The sequence below is a fragment of the Cherax quadricarinatus genome, chromosome 78, assembly GCF_038502225.1.
Source record: "Cherax quadricarinatus isolate ZL_2023a chromosome 78, ASM3850222v1, whole genome shotgun sequence".
Taxonomy (NCBI): Eukaryota; Metazoa; Arthropoda; class Malacostraca; order Decapoda; family Parastacidae; genus Cherax; species Cherax quadricarinatus.
The window spans coordinates 12,921,298-12,939,009 of record NC_091369.1 but is presented as its reverse complement, the minus strand read 5'-3'; the positions used below and the strand labels follow the sequence as shown (position 1 = coordinate 12,939,009).

Here is a 17,712-nt window from a genome sequence, read left to right as displayed (position 1 = left end):
CAAAACCGTGTTAAACGATGGTCTACTGTAAATGCAGTTTAATATGGACATGTAACATTGTACTTCTGGGAAAAGAAAATAATGTCAATATGGACAATATTCCCAGGGGTTTGGTTAGAGGTAATACATATTTTAAGAAAAAGAGGATAAATATGACAGTTTGTTGGACTACGTATAGGTAGATAAAAGTCTGTTGGGTAGATTTCAAGATGTACATGTTTATAGAGGGGCCACAGATATATCAGATCACTTTTTAGCTGTAGCTACAGTGAGAGTAAAAGGCAGATGGGATACAAGTAAGAGAGAGATGAAGGTTTATAAGCTACAGGAGGAGGCAGTTAGGGTAAGATATAAACAACTATTGGAGGATAGATGGGCTAGTGAAGGTATAGGCAATGGGGTTGAAGATGTATGAGGTAGGTTTAAGAATGTAGTGTTAGTGTGTTCAGCAGAAGTTAGTGGTTACAGGAAAGTGGGTGCGGGAGGGAAGAAGAGCGATTGGTGGAATGATGTAGAGTGTAAGAGAGAAAAAGTTAGCATATGAGAGGTTTTTACAAAGTAGAAGTGATGCAAGGAGGGAGGGTATATGGAGAGAAAGAGGGTTAGAGAGTGGTGAAGCAATGTAAAAAGAGAGCAAATGACAAGAGTGGGTGAGACATTATCAACAATTTTGTTGAAAAGAAAAAGTTTTGGAGTGAGATTATTAAGTTGAGGAAGCCCATGGAACAAATGGATTTGATAGTTAAAAATATGGGAGGAGAGTTATTAAATGGAGAGTTAGAGGTATTGGGAAGATGGAGGGGATATTTTGAGGAATTGTTAAATGTTGATGAAGATAGGGAAGCTGTGATTTCATGTAAAGGGCAAGGAGGAATAACATCTTGTAGGAGTGAGGAAGAGCTAGTTGTGAGTGTGGGGGAAGTTCGTGAGACAGTGGGTAGAATGAATGGGGGTAAAAGCAGGTGGGGATATAGTTTTGGAGTGGTTGGTGCTTTTATTTAATAAATGTATGGAAGCGGGTAAGGAACCTAGGGATTGGCAGAGAGCATGCATAGTTCCTTGTATAAAGGCAAAGGGGACAAAAGAGTGCAGAAATTATAGGGGAATAAGCTTGTTGAGAAGTTGCAGAGTTTGGTAGATGAGTTTGGTAGGGTATATAAAAGAAAATTAAAAGTGAATAAAGGAAAGAGTAAGGTGATGAGGACAACAAAAATTAGGTAACAAAAGACTGGACATCAGATTGGAGGGAGAGAGTATGGAGGAGGTGAATGCATTCAGATACTTAGGAGTGGACATGTCAGCAGATGGGTCTATGAAAGATGAGGTGAATCACACAACTGACGAGGGGAAAAAGATGAGTGGTGCATTGTGGAGTCTGTGGAGACAAAGAAATTTGTCCATGGAAGCAAAGAGGGGGGGTTGTTGAGGTGGTCCAGTCATTTAGAGAGGATGGAACAAAATATAATGACTTTGAGTGTGTATAAATCTGTAGTAGAGGGAAGGCAGGGTAGAGGTCAGCCTAGGAAAGGTTGGAGGGAGAGGGTAAAGGAGGTTTTGTGTGCGAAGGGCTTGGACTGTGGCTGCGGCTGCAACTGGTGACCTAGACACCCACTACCACTGAGTCGCTGTACAGTACATCATTTAATTATAATAATTATTATTATTGTTATTATGGCTGATACATCAATATACATAATTTCCATAGCAGATGAGTGTTTCCTATGTAATTGATATACCTGTAGTTATACTGTTGCAAGTGTTTAATGCTGACAGGGTTCTGTCCCAGGAATTTTGTCAACACTGACCAAAAACAAGCACTGTGTAACACTAAAAAATGTACAAATAAGAAGTGTGTGTATATCATACTCAGCAGACAGAGGATCAAGCCTCTGTTATGTCTTGCACTGAATGACTCACATGGATTTAGCACTTTAAATGAATTATTTTTTCCATATCAAACTAATAAAAAGGCTTAAAAGTTTTGGTTAGTATATCTAAAGCCATAATAGATCCTGTATGTTTGTAATACAGCTAATAAAAATTTATGCTTAATAATAATAAGTATAAGCAGTAAAATTCCCAAGGTTATACCTCAACTTCATATATCACTGGCAAGGCTTCAATTAGTACTGATAATATCTAACAAAGGCAGAACTTGCAGCAATGGATTAAACTTGGATAAATTTAGATTTAAAAAGGATATAGAAAAAGCACTGGATTAGCAAGAGAGTTGTTGATGAATGAAACAAACCACCATGTAGCATCACTGAAGTTTGAATAATTTAGATAACATGAAAAACAGGTAGGATAGATACACAAACAGGTTACTGGATGCGAGCAGGACCTGTCTAGTAAGCATCAGCAGAACTACCGTTGTGCTCCTGTGGCCTGGTAGGCAATGCTCTCATCTCACACACTGAGTGTCCGTGGCTCAATCCCCAGCAATGGTAGAAACACTGGACATGTTTCCTTACACCTACTATCCCTGTTCACCTAGCAAGCAATTAGATATCTGGGTGTTAGTAGACTGGTGTGGGTCACATCTTGGGGGACAAGATTGAAAACCCCAATGGAACTAAAACATATAGTTCCTCAATGATGCACTGACTTTCTTGAGCCATCCTGGTGGTTAACCCTCCGGGGTTAAAAATCCAAACAAATCTTATCTCCTCTATCCTTATGTCACTCTTATGTCCCACTTAGGCCAGAGTTCATCCTTAGGTGTTTTCAATTATGAGCCAAATGTGCTACCAATGAGCTATGAGGCACACATCTTGAAGATCACAAGAATACTAATAAAAGAACAAACAGTGAATCAAATTTTAAGCTGAAGAAGTTCACCATTAAACAGTATCTGCTCATGGTACAGCACTGTAACAGTAATACACATTATAGTGCCTAGTCATGGAGAAGCATCATAATATTAACCCTTAAACTGTCCAGACAGATCTATGTTCACATGCGCAGTGCTCCAAAAGTAGATCTACGTTTTTTAACATATTTTCAAATATAACAAAAAAATGTAAATCAAAGTTTTTTACACATTTCCAAATGTAAAAAAAGAAAAAGAAGCTCTACGTTTTTTTACATACTTTCAAATGTTGAAAAAACGTATATCTACGTTTGGACAGTTTAAGGGTTAATACAAGTCACTATTCCCATACTACAACTCCAACTGCAAGTTACTCTCTAACTTCATTCTCAAATAATCTAAGGTTAAGACAGTGGCATCATAAGGAGGGTGGGGGAGGGGGGAACTGCCCTGGGCGACACCATCAAGGGGTGACACCACAGAGCTACTAAAGAGGGCGACACTAATTCCTAAAACAGTGCTGCGGCAACATAAGAGAAAAATTCTGTTTCTATATAGCATATTACAGTATATGATTACCGAGTACAAACAGGCCTATACATAGGGAAAATCATTTATTTTGATGATGTGATAGATGTTACCTGTATTCAAGGTCAGATCGGAACTAGTGTTTCTCTGATATTGCAATGTTTTTCTTTATTTTTCAAGTTTTTTTTTTTTTGCATTGTTGAAGATGAATAAATGCAGGACCTGTTGCCTGTACTCAAAGTGGTATTTGAGTTTGTTTCCTCAATATTACTACAATTATTTATCATTAATAAAGTTGAGAAGTATTCTCCTGTTTGGTTTATGACCCTTAAAGTTCTCGTTGATAAACATTAGTCATTGGGCATGCAGTAGTGACATAACTGGAGTTTACTCACCCCCATCCCCCTGCCCTTGGATTTCATGGGGGTGACACCAACAATGCTGCCCCAGGTGACACCAACCCTAGCAAAGCCAATGGGTTAAGATAAGATTTTGTTCAGATTTTTAACCCCAGAGGGTTAGCCACCCAGGAAAACAAAGTCAGTGCTTCATCGAGGACTGAGTGTCTTATATACACTGGGGTCCTTAAATCTTGTCCCCCAGAATGTGACCCACACCAGTCAACTAACACCCAGGTACCTACTTACTTGCTAGGTGAACAGGTACAACAGGTGTAAGGAAACAAGCCCAATGTTTCCCACCTGTCAGGAATCAAACCACAGACACTCGGTGTGTGAGGTGAGTGTGTTGACTACCAGGCCATGGAACACTTTGTCAAGAGTGCATGCTTATGTTAATGTCTTGAAATGCAATATAAAATAACTAAAAATAACTGTTAATTTAACCTTATAATTGCCCCAAAATACTGCAAATTACTAGTTTCTTTAAAGCTACATAGTAATATTTAATAAATAAAACTCATTAAGCTAAATGCCAGTGATCCCATCAACATTCACAAATAATCACTAATGACTAAGTAGTAGTCTCATTCCTACTGGCCAAGGATTCCCCCATACATAAATTTAAATTATCAGCAAGCACTAATATAACACAGACCAACTTTACCTTTTTCATCTTTATTTCTACATGTGCAACATATACAGAACTAGCTGACATCAATCATGTACTACATAGAAAGCCCCTCATTATTACCTATTTGTAGCTATGGGAGAAAAGCTACGCTCTTGGTGTCTCGTTTTCAATAATTTGTTCATATAATGCTTTAAAATTTTCACTAGTTGAAAATTTTTTTACATCAAGTAATTCTTTACATTGCTTTACTATTCTGTTAAGAAAATATTGTGTAGCCGGATAATTTTAGGTTATACATTAACAAGCCACCAAACCTTCCCCGGCATCCGTATTTAAAACCTCAGCTAACTTCGTCAGATACCATCAAGTTAATCTTAAGGGATCTTGATGCTGGGAATTCTTCAAAGCTTGCCTAACCTAACTGACCTACTTCCACAAGTAGGGTTTTTCCACAGGTGACTCTGCCTACCATTGTTCCACCTCAACTGTCAGCAGTATATAAGCTCCATCTCCTTGAATATGCTGTGCTTTTATCAAGATTGATGAAATGAACACATCGACTCCAAGCTGAGGGGACTGATTACCTCAAACTCCTCAGCTTCTACAGTTTCTCTGCATTGGACTGAATAAGCCACTGACTGGCAAAATGTTTAGAGAATAAAGATTCCTAAGTGTCTTATCATTACCATGAAGTTAACTGAGCTTGATACCAGCAGTTACACACTGCCAACACAAACACTTTTTGATTGTGTTTAAAATCTGCATAAGTATTACCAAGACTGCAGGTCGTCCTTAATACCTAAAATATATCAAAATAAACTTTCAATGTATATACACCGAGACACCTCAGAAGAGCCAACTTATGCTAGAGATACCGAGGCAGGGAATTAACTTACCTGGTGTCATCCAGTGGTGAATGTTAATATATAACCGAGGCCAAGACAACACTATGAAGTACTGAGAGCAGTGTTGTGTGAGGGCTACTGCAACCTCAGCCGTATTGAACACCACTTCCTCCTCTCCCTAGTCGAGATACTGCCAAAACTGTGCCAAATTCCAGGGGGTAAAGTGTTCGCAGAGTAAAGTGGAGGTGGTGTGAGAGCAGCGTCCCACACCTGGACAAGACTGGCGGGGGGACGAGCAGCGTCCCTCCACCACTGGTAGTCTCCTCACACACCTCCAAGCCACACCACCACTTCCATACCACGCCAGCTGCTCCAGGAGCGGAGATTCGACCCCCCCTGCAGTAACAGATAAGCAAGCACAATAATGTGCCGGGTAAGAGCAGCAGAAACACACTGTTGTTGTTGTTGTGTTGAGTAGCGGTGGCTGGGTGAGCAGCACCTCCCTGCCATCTGCACCACGCCACACCAACTACAATTACTCGCCCGCTAAATTCAAACTCACTCTTCTCTTCTATGATTATAATAATAAGATTATAATAACCTGGTGGCTAAAGCTCTCGCTTCACACGCCAAGAAAATCTCTAAGACAGTAGGAATACTATCAAAGATACGGTACTATGTTCCACAGTCAGCTATCCTTGCACTGTATCATTCACTTATCTACCCTTATCTCACCCATGGAATTTGTGCATGGGGATAAACAACATTAAATCACCTAAGACCACTAATAACCCAGCAAAAGGCTGCAGTCAGAATGATAACAAATTTTCACTACAGACAGCAAACTCCACCAATATTCAAAAGTCTACAACTACTCGCCGGAAAGACCATCCATACTTACTCTTGCGCCTACTACATACATAGAACACTAAACTCATTATTATTATTATCATGGGGAGCGCTAAACCCGTAGGATTATACAGCCAAAATAGTCCACCACCTTGGAGCCTTGTTGGACTGTGGCACAACAGTGGCCCCTCCGGGCTCACAGCTACTGATGCCAACAACAAAATCCCCCCCAATAAACATGCAACACAACCTCGTATATACAGGGCTAATATACAGTGCCTTAAGCCATCCACCAACAACAAATACCTTTCATTAGTGGACTTCTACAGAGACCCACGCAAAAGATTACTTTGACAGTGAAATATGGATACCTGGATACAACCTTTTCAGATGCGACAGAAAGAACAGGCAACAAGGGAGGGTTGGCCTGTATGTCAAAGAGTCTCTCATTTGCACAGAGATACTGAACACCACAAATGATGTAGTTGAAGTTCTGACAATAAAAATCGAGAACCAAAACTTAGTCATTGTACTTGTATATAAGCCACCGGATGCAACTTCCCAACAGTTCAAAGAACAACTGTCAAAGATTGACTCCTGTCTGGATAACTTTCCAGCCCCATCCATCTTGCTGCTTGGTGACTTCAATCTAAGACACACAAAATGGAAGAATATAGCAAATAATGTTGTAGCAGAAATAATCCCTGGAGGTAGCTCAGATGAAGTCACACACACAGGAGCTGCTGAATTTCTGCAACAAACACACCCTAAGGGGGCTGCATGGGAATTTTCCGCGCTCTCAAAAAAAATCGAAAAATTATGGAAATTGAGTTATTTATACCGAAAAATAGCTTAACTCTTTGGCAACACAATGGTACCAGAATGAATATTCTACGACGTTTCTACAAGAAATTATAGTCTTTTATATCAGGTATGGTGACGGCGATGTGGGTAGCGAGTCTGCTCACAGCCCATATATTTTTTGGATTTTTTTTCCTTGTTTTTATCGCTTTTTCTTGCATTCTTCTTTCTAATATAATAACTGACTATTTAGCATCATTAAACAGTAGGCGGAGCTTATCCGTAGACTTAGAGCCAACCAGGAACCATCTGGGAACGCTCGGCAGTATTCCCGCTCCAGAGAGAGCCAGGAGAAATTACTTCATTATTACGCTTATATCAGCTTATATATAAACTCTAAGGCTTATTTATCTATCAGAATTGATCTAATATGATATAATAAACACTATAAATAACATATAAACATGTTATATACTCTAGACTGAATAAAATAAGCCATAATATGGCGAGACCATGGGGAATATTTCGATATGAGTTACTACTCTCATGTCGTCTCCATGTCGTATTCTTTGGTCTCTTGAGTAAGAGAAAACGGTGTTTCGAAGAAGTTAACTGCACTAGAACATCAGTTTATTAAGAAATACATCCAAACAAACGCGATTTTCGCGAAAAAAAAACTAATTTTTTTGATACGGTGGGCCGGCCGGCGCTCCAGGCCAGTATCTCGGAAGAAACTTATTCACTTTACGGTACATCGTCTGCCTTTATTACTTAATTAAATGTAATAATATTCACAGAAATTGTAGAATAATGATTTCTCTAATTTGCAATTATTCATTTTTGGAAATATTCCAAACACTTTCGGAGTTATGTGGGAGTAAAGGGCAGATTTTTTTGCAACATTCCAAGAACTAACAAACTTTATTTTTTTGTGAAATAAAGATAAGTTATTTAGAGGAAAGGTACTAATTACAAATTCGTATAAGCATTGTTCTCTCGGCACCAAGTGTCCAAACAACCTTACGTCGTACCATATAGGACTACCATCCTGCCAAAGGGCATTTTCAGAAAATCAGTCCTTTTTCAGTCTTTTCTCAGTTGTTGTTTGAGGTATATTTTTGATAAATATTTTCAAGAAAGAGTGAAAACACTTTGTCTTGTGCACCAAACCTGGAGGAAATCGGACGGTAAACAAAAAAGCAACATTTAATGCTCTCACGGCCCCCTAAGTCAGCAGATAGTGGAGCCAACAAGACTGGAGAACACACTGGACCTTATTTTCACAAATAATGAGGACCTGGTAAGGAATATAACAATATCGGAAACAACAAATTCTGATCACAATCTAATTGAAGTCCAGACTTGCATGCACAGAAGTCCTGATCGGCAAGATGCATACAGCTATGAGGGTACCTTTACCAGATTCAACTTCAACAACAAGAACATCATCTGGGATCAGGTAATGTTGCCCTAAATGAAACATGCTGGGAGGATATCTTAAATTACATGGACCCTAACCAATGCCTCGAAAAGATCACCCTCCTGGTAGCTGAAGTATGTTCAGACAAGAGGAGCTAAAAGAGATTAATGAAATTGAAAGTAATTCGAAATATTTCTTTTCATGTGCCAAAAACAAGTCAAAAACCACTTCTAGTATAGGGCCCCTGTTCAGACAAGACGGATCCTACACTGACGACAACAAAGAAATGAGCGAGATACTGAAATCGCAACATGACTCAGTGTTCAGCGAGCCACTAACCAGTTTAGAGATCGACAATCCAAACAATTTTTTCATGAGCCTCAAAACCCTGCCAATGTAGGCCAGATTTATGACAACCCTAACTCCACTAGACTTTGAGAAAGCATCGACGACATGCCCATGCACTCGGCCCCAGGCCCAGACTCGTGGAACTCGGTGTTCATTAAAAACTGCAAGAAACCCCTCTCATGGGCCCTAAGTATGCTATGGAGAAGGAGCTTAGACACGGGCGAGATTCCACAGCCACTAAAAACAACAGATACAGCCCCACTCCATAAAGGTGGCAGCAAAGCAGTAGCTAAGAACTACTAGAGACCATTAGCTTTAACGTCACACATCATAAAAATCTTTGAAAGAGTTCAAAGAAGCAGGATAGCAAACCACCTGGACTCCCAAAAATTGCACAACCCAGGGCAACATGGTTTCAGAGCAGGTCGCTCCTGCCTCTCGCAATTGCTAGACCACAATGATATGGTCCTAGATGCACTGGAAAACAAACAGAATGCAGATGTAGTATACACAGACTTTGCAAAAGCCTTTGACAAGTGCGACCATGGTGTAATAGCACACAAAATGCGTGCTAAAGGTATAATTGGCAAAGTAGGCAGATGGATCTTCAACTTTCTAACCAATCGCACACAAAGAGTAGTGGTAGACAGAGTTAAATCAGATGCTGCCATAGTGAAGAGCTCTGTCCCACAAGGCACAGTACTCGCACCTATCCTGTTCCTTATTCTCATATCAGACAGACAGAGATGTAAACCACAGCACTGTATTATTTTCAGCAGACGATACTAGGATCTGCACGAGTGTCATTCATTGATGTCCGAAGACCTCACTTTCAAGGACCACAACAATGCCACTATCACATCCATCAACCTTGTACATGTACTTGTAGAAATAAAATTATTATTATTATTATTATAAGGTCAATTTTGTCCCAGGATACGACCCATACCAGTCGACTAATACTCAGGTACCCATTTTATTGATGGGTGAACAGTGACAGCAAGTACCTTATAAAAACACGTCCTAATGGTTTTCAACCGTACCTGGGAATCGATCTTCGGACCTCAGTGTGCGAGCTGAGTGGTCTAGTGACCGAGCTCCAGGTCACCTGTACTGACTACTTCACTCTTTTCTGCTTGTGTGACTTTGTAAATGGTCCAAGTCAGACCGAAATGTCGTCGTAAGCTCTATCTCATGTGCGAGTTGTGTATTGCACATGCTAATGGCTTTATTGTGTGCCTACAATATTTTATTACATGTAAACTATATACCTGTATACAGCAGAAAAAAATATTTGTATCTTTCAAGTTACATAACCAATTAATGATTCCATCAACTTTCCCACAATTGAGATTAAGTTGATTAGTCTATAATTTGTAGCTAAGGACCTACCTCATGCTTTGTAAATGGATATTACATTTTCTTTTTATCGGATTCAGTCAATGGGGGATAGGCCAACTTCCTTGGATGAAGAGCCCCCTCACCGGCATCTTGACACCTGCCTTGAGGAAACTGACCATACGAAATCTTCACCAGTTATTAATAATGTTCAGCAATTATGGTTGGTTTATTAATAACTCATTTTTAATATCACTGGGAAGCTCTAAACTCCTAAAGGTCATATAGTGCCTGGTTCTATCCAAGGTAAATGTAGCTCCAATTCCTTGGATCGTCTTACAGCAAGACATACCCTCATTATTGAGGGAGCGCTAAATCCGTAGGATTATACAGCGCGTATGGGGGGGATTATTATAATCAAAAAGAGCTAAGCCACAAGGACTATACAGGTATGGGGGGGAGGGTATGGTATTCAGGCTCAATTCAGAGAACTGGAGCACAGATCCAGTTCCCTAGATCAAGAGCCCCTCACCAGCGTCAAGGAACCTCCCTAGAGGGGATATACCCCCATAATGTACCAAAAAGACAACCTCTTTCAGCTATGGTGGCTTGAAAACAAAAGTATATATCCCCGATCCTTTATATTTATGTTAATATCTCAAAAGATAAAGTATTATCATAGTGGAGGATGTGCTAAACCTATAGGGGCCATACAGCCTGGAGGTCATATTACCACTTGGGAAGGTGTCAGTTTTATAAACAAATTAAAATAAGATTCTGTTCAGATATTTTACCCTGAGGGTTAGCCACCCAGGATAATCCAATAGTCAGCGAGTCATAGGAGACTGTCCGTCTTTTTTATTTGTGGTCCTTTAATTTTGTCCCCCAGGATGCGACCCACAACAGTTGGCTAACACCCATATACTTACTTGCTGCTAGGTGAACAGAGGATTATTATAATCAAGGGGGAAGCGCTAAACCCGTAGGATTATACAGCGCATGTGGGGGGATGGAAGGTATTCAGGTTCAATTCAGGGAACCGGAGCACAGATCCAATTCCCTAGATCAAGAGCCCCTCACCTACGTCAAGGAACCTCCCTTGAGGGGGGTGAACAGAGGAAACATGCCCGTTTTCTCTCGTGCCAGAGACCGAACTACGGACATTCAGTATGTGACCCGAGTGCATTATTATTATTATTATAATCAAAAAGAAGCGCTAAGCCACAAGGACTATACAGCGCTGCAGGGCAGGAAGGAAGCGAGGGCATCAGGTGGCAAAAGGGAGATGGATGAGCAACAGGTTACGGATAACAGCGGGGCAGTGGATGGTGAAAGGGTAAAGGGCAGCAAGAGACTGAACCAGAAAGGGCTGAGGGGAGTGCGAAAAGTATCATCAGAGTTTGTGGAGTAAATCAGTCGTTGTCAAGAAGTCAATGAGAGAGTCAGGATTAAAGGAGGGTCCATCAGCAAGAAGGGAAGGTAAAGAGAGAGTAGGAGAACGAAGACGACGTTGGAGGTAAATTCTGCGTGCTCGTTGATAGAGAGGGCAGTCTAACAGAATGTGGCTAATCGATACTGGAACTTGACACTGCTCACAGAGAGGAACAGGGTGCCTCTCCATGAGATACCCATGAGTAAGACGAGTGTGGCCAATGCGAAGGCGGGAGAGAGTGGTCTCCCAACCTCGGCACTGATGACAAGAAGACGGCCAGTAACCTATGCTCGGTTTAATAGAATGAAGTTTGTTACCGAGCAGAGTTGACCAACGTTGTTGCCAACGGGTGCGAAGGTGGGTAGCTATTGCAGCAAAATAGTCCAGAAATGGAACACCTCGATAGGAAATTGGTAGGTCATATACTGCTGACCGCGCAGCAGTGTCTGCCTGTTCATTGCCCTGTACGTCGACATGACCAGGGACCCAACAAAAAACAATATCTTTATGTTTGGTAGAGATACGGCGTAGCCAAAGTTGGATACGGAGAACTAGGGGATGAGATGTATCAAATTTTCGTATAGCCTGTAGAGCACTAAGGGAGTCTGAGACTACAAATGATGACACAGGCATAGATGCGATACGAATAAGTGCTGCAAGAATGGCATACAGTTCAGCAGTAAAAATGCTAGCTGAAGATAGTAAATGCCCTCGTACGACGCTGTCCGGAAACACTGCTGCGAATCCGACGCCGTCTGAAGACTTAGAGCCATCTGTGTACACAGCGGTGGCATGAGAATGAGAGTGGAAGTGATCAAGAAAAAGAGAGCGGGAAGCCACCGTAGGCAGTTGAGCTTTCGAGCAAGGGAGTGAGAAAGAACAGACCCGAACAGCTGGAACTTCCCAGGGGGGTAGGGAAAAGTGAGATGCTACATGAACATATAAAGGTGGTAACTGAAGGGAAGACAAGAGTGAAAGTAGGCGAAGAGAAAAGGGACGGAGCAAACAGGGGCGGCGAACGAATAAAGAATGTCTACTAATATCGGTGACCATTCTATAAATGGAAGGATTGTGTAGATCGTGAGAGCGTACATAGTAACGAAGGCAATGGGCATCACGGCGATCAGACAAGGATGGAACATTTGCTTCTGTATAGAGGCTCTCAACAGGGGAAGAGCGAAAAGCACCAAGGCACAAACGTAAGCCTTGGTGATGGATAGAGTTAAGGCTAGAGAGAGTAGCAGGAGAGGCCGCGGAATAAATCTGGTCGCCATAATCGAGTTTCGATAAAACGAGGGCTGAATGTAGGCGAAGCAGAGTTCGACGATCAGCTCCCCAGGAAAGATGAGCAAGGGTTTTAAGAAGGTTTAGCCGGCTGTGACAAGTTGCCTTCAGAGAGGTAATGTGAGGTTTCCAGGTTAACCGACGGTCAAAGAGAAGGCCTAGAAACCTGACTGTATCACGTTCGGGGATACGGGAGCCATAGAGATACAAAGGATGATCGGAGATAACAGAGCGTCTAGTGAAAGTAATTTGGTGAGTTTTGGTACTTGAAAATTTAAACCCATGTGTGGTGGCCCAAGTGGAAACACGGTCGACCGCATGCTGGAGAGAAACTGCAATAAGGTGACAGTCAGCGCCTGCACAAGCAATAGCGAAGTCATCAACATAGAGTGATGACCAAATATTGGGTGGAAGAACAGAGGCCAAATCATTTATAGCAAGGAGAAAAAGTGTTGTGCTTAGAACACATCCCTGAGGGACACCTTCAGCTTGGACGAAGTCCGGGGAAAGAACATTATTGACTCGAACACGGAAATGTCTGTCAGTTAAAAAGTTCTTAAGGAAGGATGGTAGATTGCCTCGGAGGCCTAAGGAATGGGCCTGGGCCAAAATATTATACCTCCAAGTTGTGTCATATGCCTTCTCAAGGTCGAAAAATATGGCAATAACTGAGTGATTATTCGCAAAGGCATTACGAACATACGTATCCAAGCGTAGTAAGGGGTCTATGGTAGAACGACCCTTACGAAAGCCATATTGACTAGCGGAGAGACTGTTGCGAGTCTCTAAATACCACATTAAACGTCGATTTACGAGGCGTTCCATCACTTTGCAAACTGCACTTGTAAGAGCGATGGGGCGATAGTGGGAGGCATCATGTCCTGTAGTACCCGGTTTGCGGAAAGGGAGAACAATGGCAGATTTCCACAGCTGGGGAAGAACTCCTTGTGCCCAAATAAGATTGAAGAGGTGTAAGAGGACTACAAGGGCTGACCGATGTAAATGTTGTAACATACGAATATGAATGTCATCAGGCCCAGCTGCCGATGATCGGCAAGCTGAGAGCGTTGCCTCCAGTTCTTGAAGTGTAAAAGGCACATTATACTGTTCTTCTCCGAGAGAAGAAAAGTCCAAGGGTACTAACTCTCTGGCAGACTTTGAGGAAAGAAACGAGGGGCATAGATGGAGCCCTCGGGAAATACGGACCAGATGTGTGCCAAGTTCAATGGCAACGTCGAGAGGGTTTGCTATATCAACACCAGTGACCCGTAGAACAGGAGCCGGGTCAGGAGAGTATTTACCACTCAATTTCCTCACTTTTTTCCAGACTGCACTCATAGAAGAAGCAGAGGTGATGGTGGAAACATAGTCTCGCCAACAAGTGCGTTTAGCTTCACGGATGACACGGCGAGCGATCGCACGCTTCTGCTTAAAATCAACAAGTCTCTCAGCGGTTCTATTGTACCGGTACCTGCCCCATGCAGCACGTTTCAAACGTACTGCACGAGCACAAGCAGGAGACCACCAAGGCACGCACTTCTGAGAATGCCTGCCTGAGGTTTGGGGTATAGAATGAGAAGCTGCGGTATAAACTGATGTCGAGAAGATGTGTAGGAGCTCATCAATGGAGGATGAAGAAGGAACCTCACTAAAAGCAGTGAGGTGTGAGTAAAGATCCCAATTTGCCCGATCAAATTGCCAGCGAGGGCTACGGGAAGGTGGTGAATAGTAAGGAGAAGTAAGAATGATCGGAAAATGATCGCTGTCATGTAAGTCTGGTAGAACAGACCAGGTGAAGTCTAGTGCAGTGGAGGAAGAGCAGACTGATAGATCGATGCAAGAGAGAGTATGAGTACGAGGATCAAAATGGGTGGGAGTACCCGTATTTAAAACATGGAGGGGGTGAGAGGCAAGAAAAGCCTCCAACTGAATGCCACGTGAGTCACAATGAGACCCCCCCCAGAGGAAATGGTGGGCATTAAAATCACCAAGTAACAGAAGTGGTGGTGGTAAGGATGAAACAAGAAAGGCAAAGTCTGGGATAGAAAATGCTCGAGAAGGAGAGAGATATAAAGAACATATTGTAAACCACTTATTCAAGTGGATACGGGCTGCAGTGTAATGCAGCGAGGTATGGACAAATAGTTGACAGTACGGAATATCATTGCGTAGAAGAAGGGCACTTTCATTAAAGGTCCCATCTGAGAAAGGATCCGAAGAATACAATAAATTATAGCCTGAGATAGGATGGAAAACAGCCGAGTGTAATTTTGGTTCTTGTAAGCAAGCACCAACAGGGGAAAACCTGGAAAGCAACATCTGAAGCTCACCCCGATTACCCCTGAGGCAGCGGATATTCCACTGTAAATAGGCCATGATTGGCGATGAAGAAAATATCAGGAATCTGTAGGTAAAGGCACCTACGGACTAGAGGGGTTAGAAAAGTCAACGTGTGGTGGCATTGGAAGATGTTCAAGTAGCGAAGGAACGGAGCGTTGCGAAGAATGGGGTTGTGAAGATGGAGGAGAGGGAAGAGAAGGAACAGGAAGTGAATCAGTGTCCATTGAAGGTTTAGTCTCTGCAATATATTCTGAAATGGCTTCAAGTGTTTCTGAATTCAAAGATGTATGGGAAACCATATTGGAGATAGGAGGAGGAGGGTGAGTAAAGATTGGGACAGTAATGGACTGTACCAAAGTAGAGGGGGAGGGAAAAGTGTAAGGGACTGGAGATGAAGTGTGGGGGGGGACAGAAGAGGTAGAAACCTGGGAGGTGACAGAAGAGGGAGAAACTTGGGAGGGGACGGGGGTGGAAGGCATAGTACGAGGAGGAGGGTGAATCTCCACACTTGTAATAGAGCCAGAGAGAGGGGAAGAACTAGGTACAGAGACTGGGAAGGTAACGTGTGGAGGTGGAAGAAGGGAAGGAAGGGGCAAAGAAGATTTGAGCAATGTGGATTTTTTGGACTTCTGAGTAGAGGGGCGATTGGTATTAGGTGTCGTACGAGGTCTTGTCGATACTGGGGCTTGTGAGGAAGGACGCGAAGATGTGAGAACAGACTGAGTTGTAGTCGGGACGTCAGAGCCAAGGACAGCAAAAGGATTAGATGCCGTAATGGCTATGGGAGGGGTAACAACAGAGGAGGCTGCAGAAGATGGGACCCCAGAAGTGGGGGGATGTTTGGAAACACGAGAATAAGAAACACGGGGTAGTCTCCCTTGGAGGCGGAGATGAGTAACTGCCATAGCATAAGGGAGACCTTCTGCCTCTTTGAGGCAACGGATTTCACGTTCATTTAAGTAGACCTGGCAACGGCGGGAGTACGAAGGGTGAGCTTCATTACAATTAAGGCAAGATGGAGGTTGACTGCAAGATGTATTAGAATGGTTGTCGGCACCACAGACTGGGCATTCGGCCATAGATCTGCAATATTTCGCTGGGTGACCAAAACGCCAGCAATTTCTACATTGTTGCGGTGTAGGTATCACCTTTCGAACTTGTAACCGATGTCCCGCGACATATACAGAGGACGGGAGTTCTCGGCTGTCAAAAGTTAAACGAGCCACATTGCAAGGGTAACGTCTCCGCCCCCGGGCAGGAAGGACATAAGTGTCTACTTTGAGGATTGGGAGATCCTGGAGTTCCAGCTGTTCAAAAATGTCATTGCCACATGACTGGAAATTCTGTTGGACTATGGTATGGGGCAGAATGACAGTACCACTACAAGAATTGAGAGAAAGATGTTTTTCAATAGTGATAGGAGTAGTATCGATATTCGAAAGGAGAGAAAGATCATGAGCTTGGGTAGCATTCTGGACAGTGACGATGCGCGTACCGCTCTTGAGAGCGTGAAATGAAATATCTCTGCCAACATGACGCAGGAGCGCTTTGGCAATACTATGGTCAGAAAGGTAGGCAGAAGAAGAAGTTGGTCTTAAAGTAAAGAATTTAGTCCATTGTGTGGTCCGAAACTGAGCGTGGAGAGGGAGTGCTTGACGTGTCGGTCGTTTCCGAGTAGAATGGGAAGGTAACGACGGAGCATCATCAGGAGATTGACGTTGGCGTTTAGGAGTAGGACCGGAGTTGGTCCGGCATGAAATGGGTGGGCGATTCGAAAATTGCCTTACCGTAGAGGGAGAAGCCGGAAGCATAGTCAAAGGAGAGCGGAGTTCAGACAAATCGAAGGAGTCAGTCGAAGCCCCGGTACCTGAAGCGGGTGAGGAAACAGCACCAGCAAGAGGTACAGGGGCATCAGGAGTGTCCGAAGAGTGGTCTAAACACAAGGCAGGGTCAGAATGGGGTGCGGTATCAAGAAGGGGCCCGGGGGTAGTGGTTTCATGGACTAGGGCTGCCATGGTTAGGTTACTCCTTTGCTTTTTGTTTTTAAGAAAAAAAAAGAAGAAAAGAAAATAAAAACAAAAAAAAGAATAAAAAAAGGGGGGAGCGGGGAGGAATAGTTCCCAGGAGGAATGAAAGGGCCGGAAATCTCCCTCCGCGCCCAAGAGGACTCGACACCGCTAGTAGCGCAGATGCAGCATGGAACCCGTGCCATACCCTACCCTTCATGCCAGTAAACCAGCAATCCGGGATAGCAACCTCACATCTGCCGAGCTACCTCGGTGGACAAAAGAGAGGGCGGCCGGATATCCGCCACAAAGCATACCTCCTTCAGCCACCACCCCCGGAATCCGAAAGGTGGCTTCCAGAGATACACCCGTCGCCCAAAAGACACCCAAAGCTACTCCGGGATACCGGAGAGGGATCGGGACATCCCTAGGCAATCCAGATTCCACGGCAAACTACGCCACCGCCAAGAAACCTCAACGGAATGGGATCGACCCCGGTGTCCTTTCCCCTACCTAGGAACTAGCGCGCCTGTGGGAGAAATCACGAAGGCTAAAAAGAGGAAGGGCAAAAGGGAGGGGTGAGGAGGAGGAGGAGGAATGGAAAAAGGGGAGGATGGGGAGGATGGGATAGGGGAGGGGAGAATGGGGGGTAATTAGGTTCGGTCTGAGGAAGAAGA

General features: G+C 43.2%; 1 protein-coding gene across 4 annotated transcripts in view; it reads right to left on the bottom strand.

The window, feature by feature from the left end:
• The window catches only part of e(y)3 (enhancer of yellow 3), a 115,756-nt gene extending 110,024 nt beyond the window's left edge, over positions 1–5,732 (bottom strand). For all 4 annotated transcript variants that reach the window (XM_070101727.1, XM_070101725.1, XM_070101728.1 and 1 more), the window contains exon 1: positions 5,269–5,732. The gene's annotated coding sequence lies outside the window, so the exon portion shown is untranslated. The remainder of the gene's footprint in view (positions 1–5,268) is intronic.
• Positions 5,733–17,712: the final 11,980 nt, after the last annotated feature.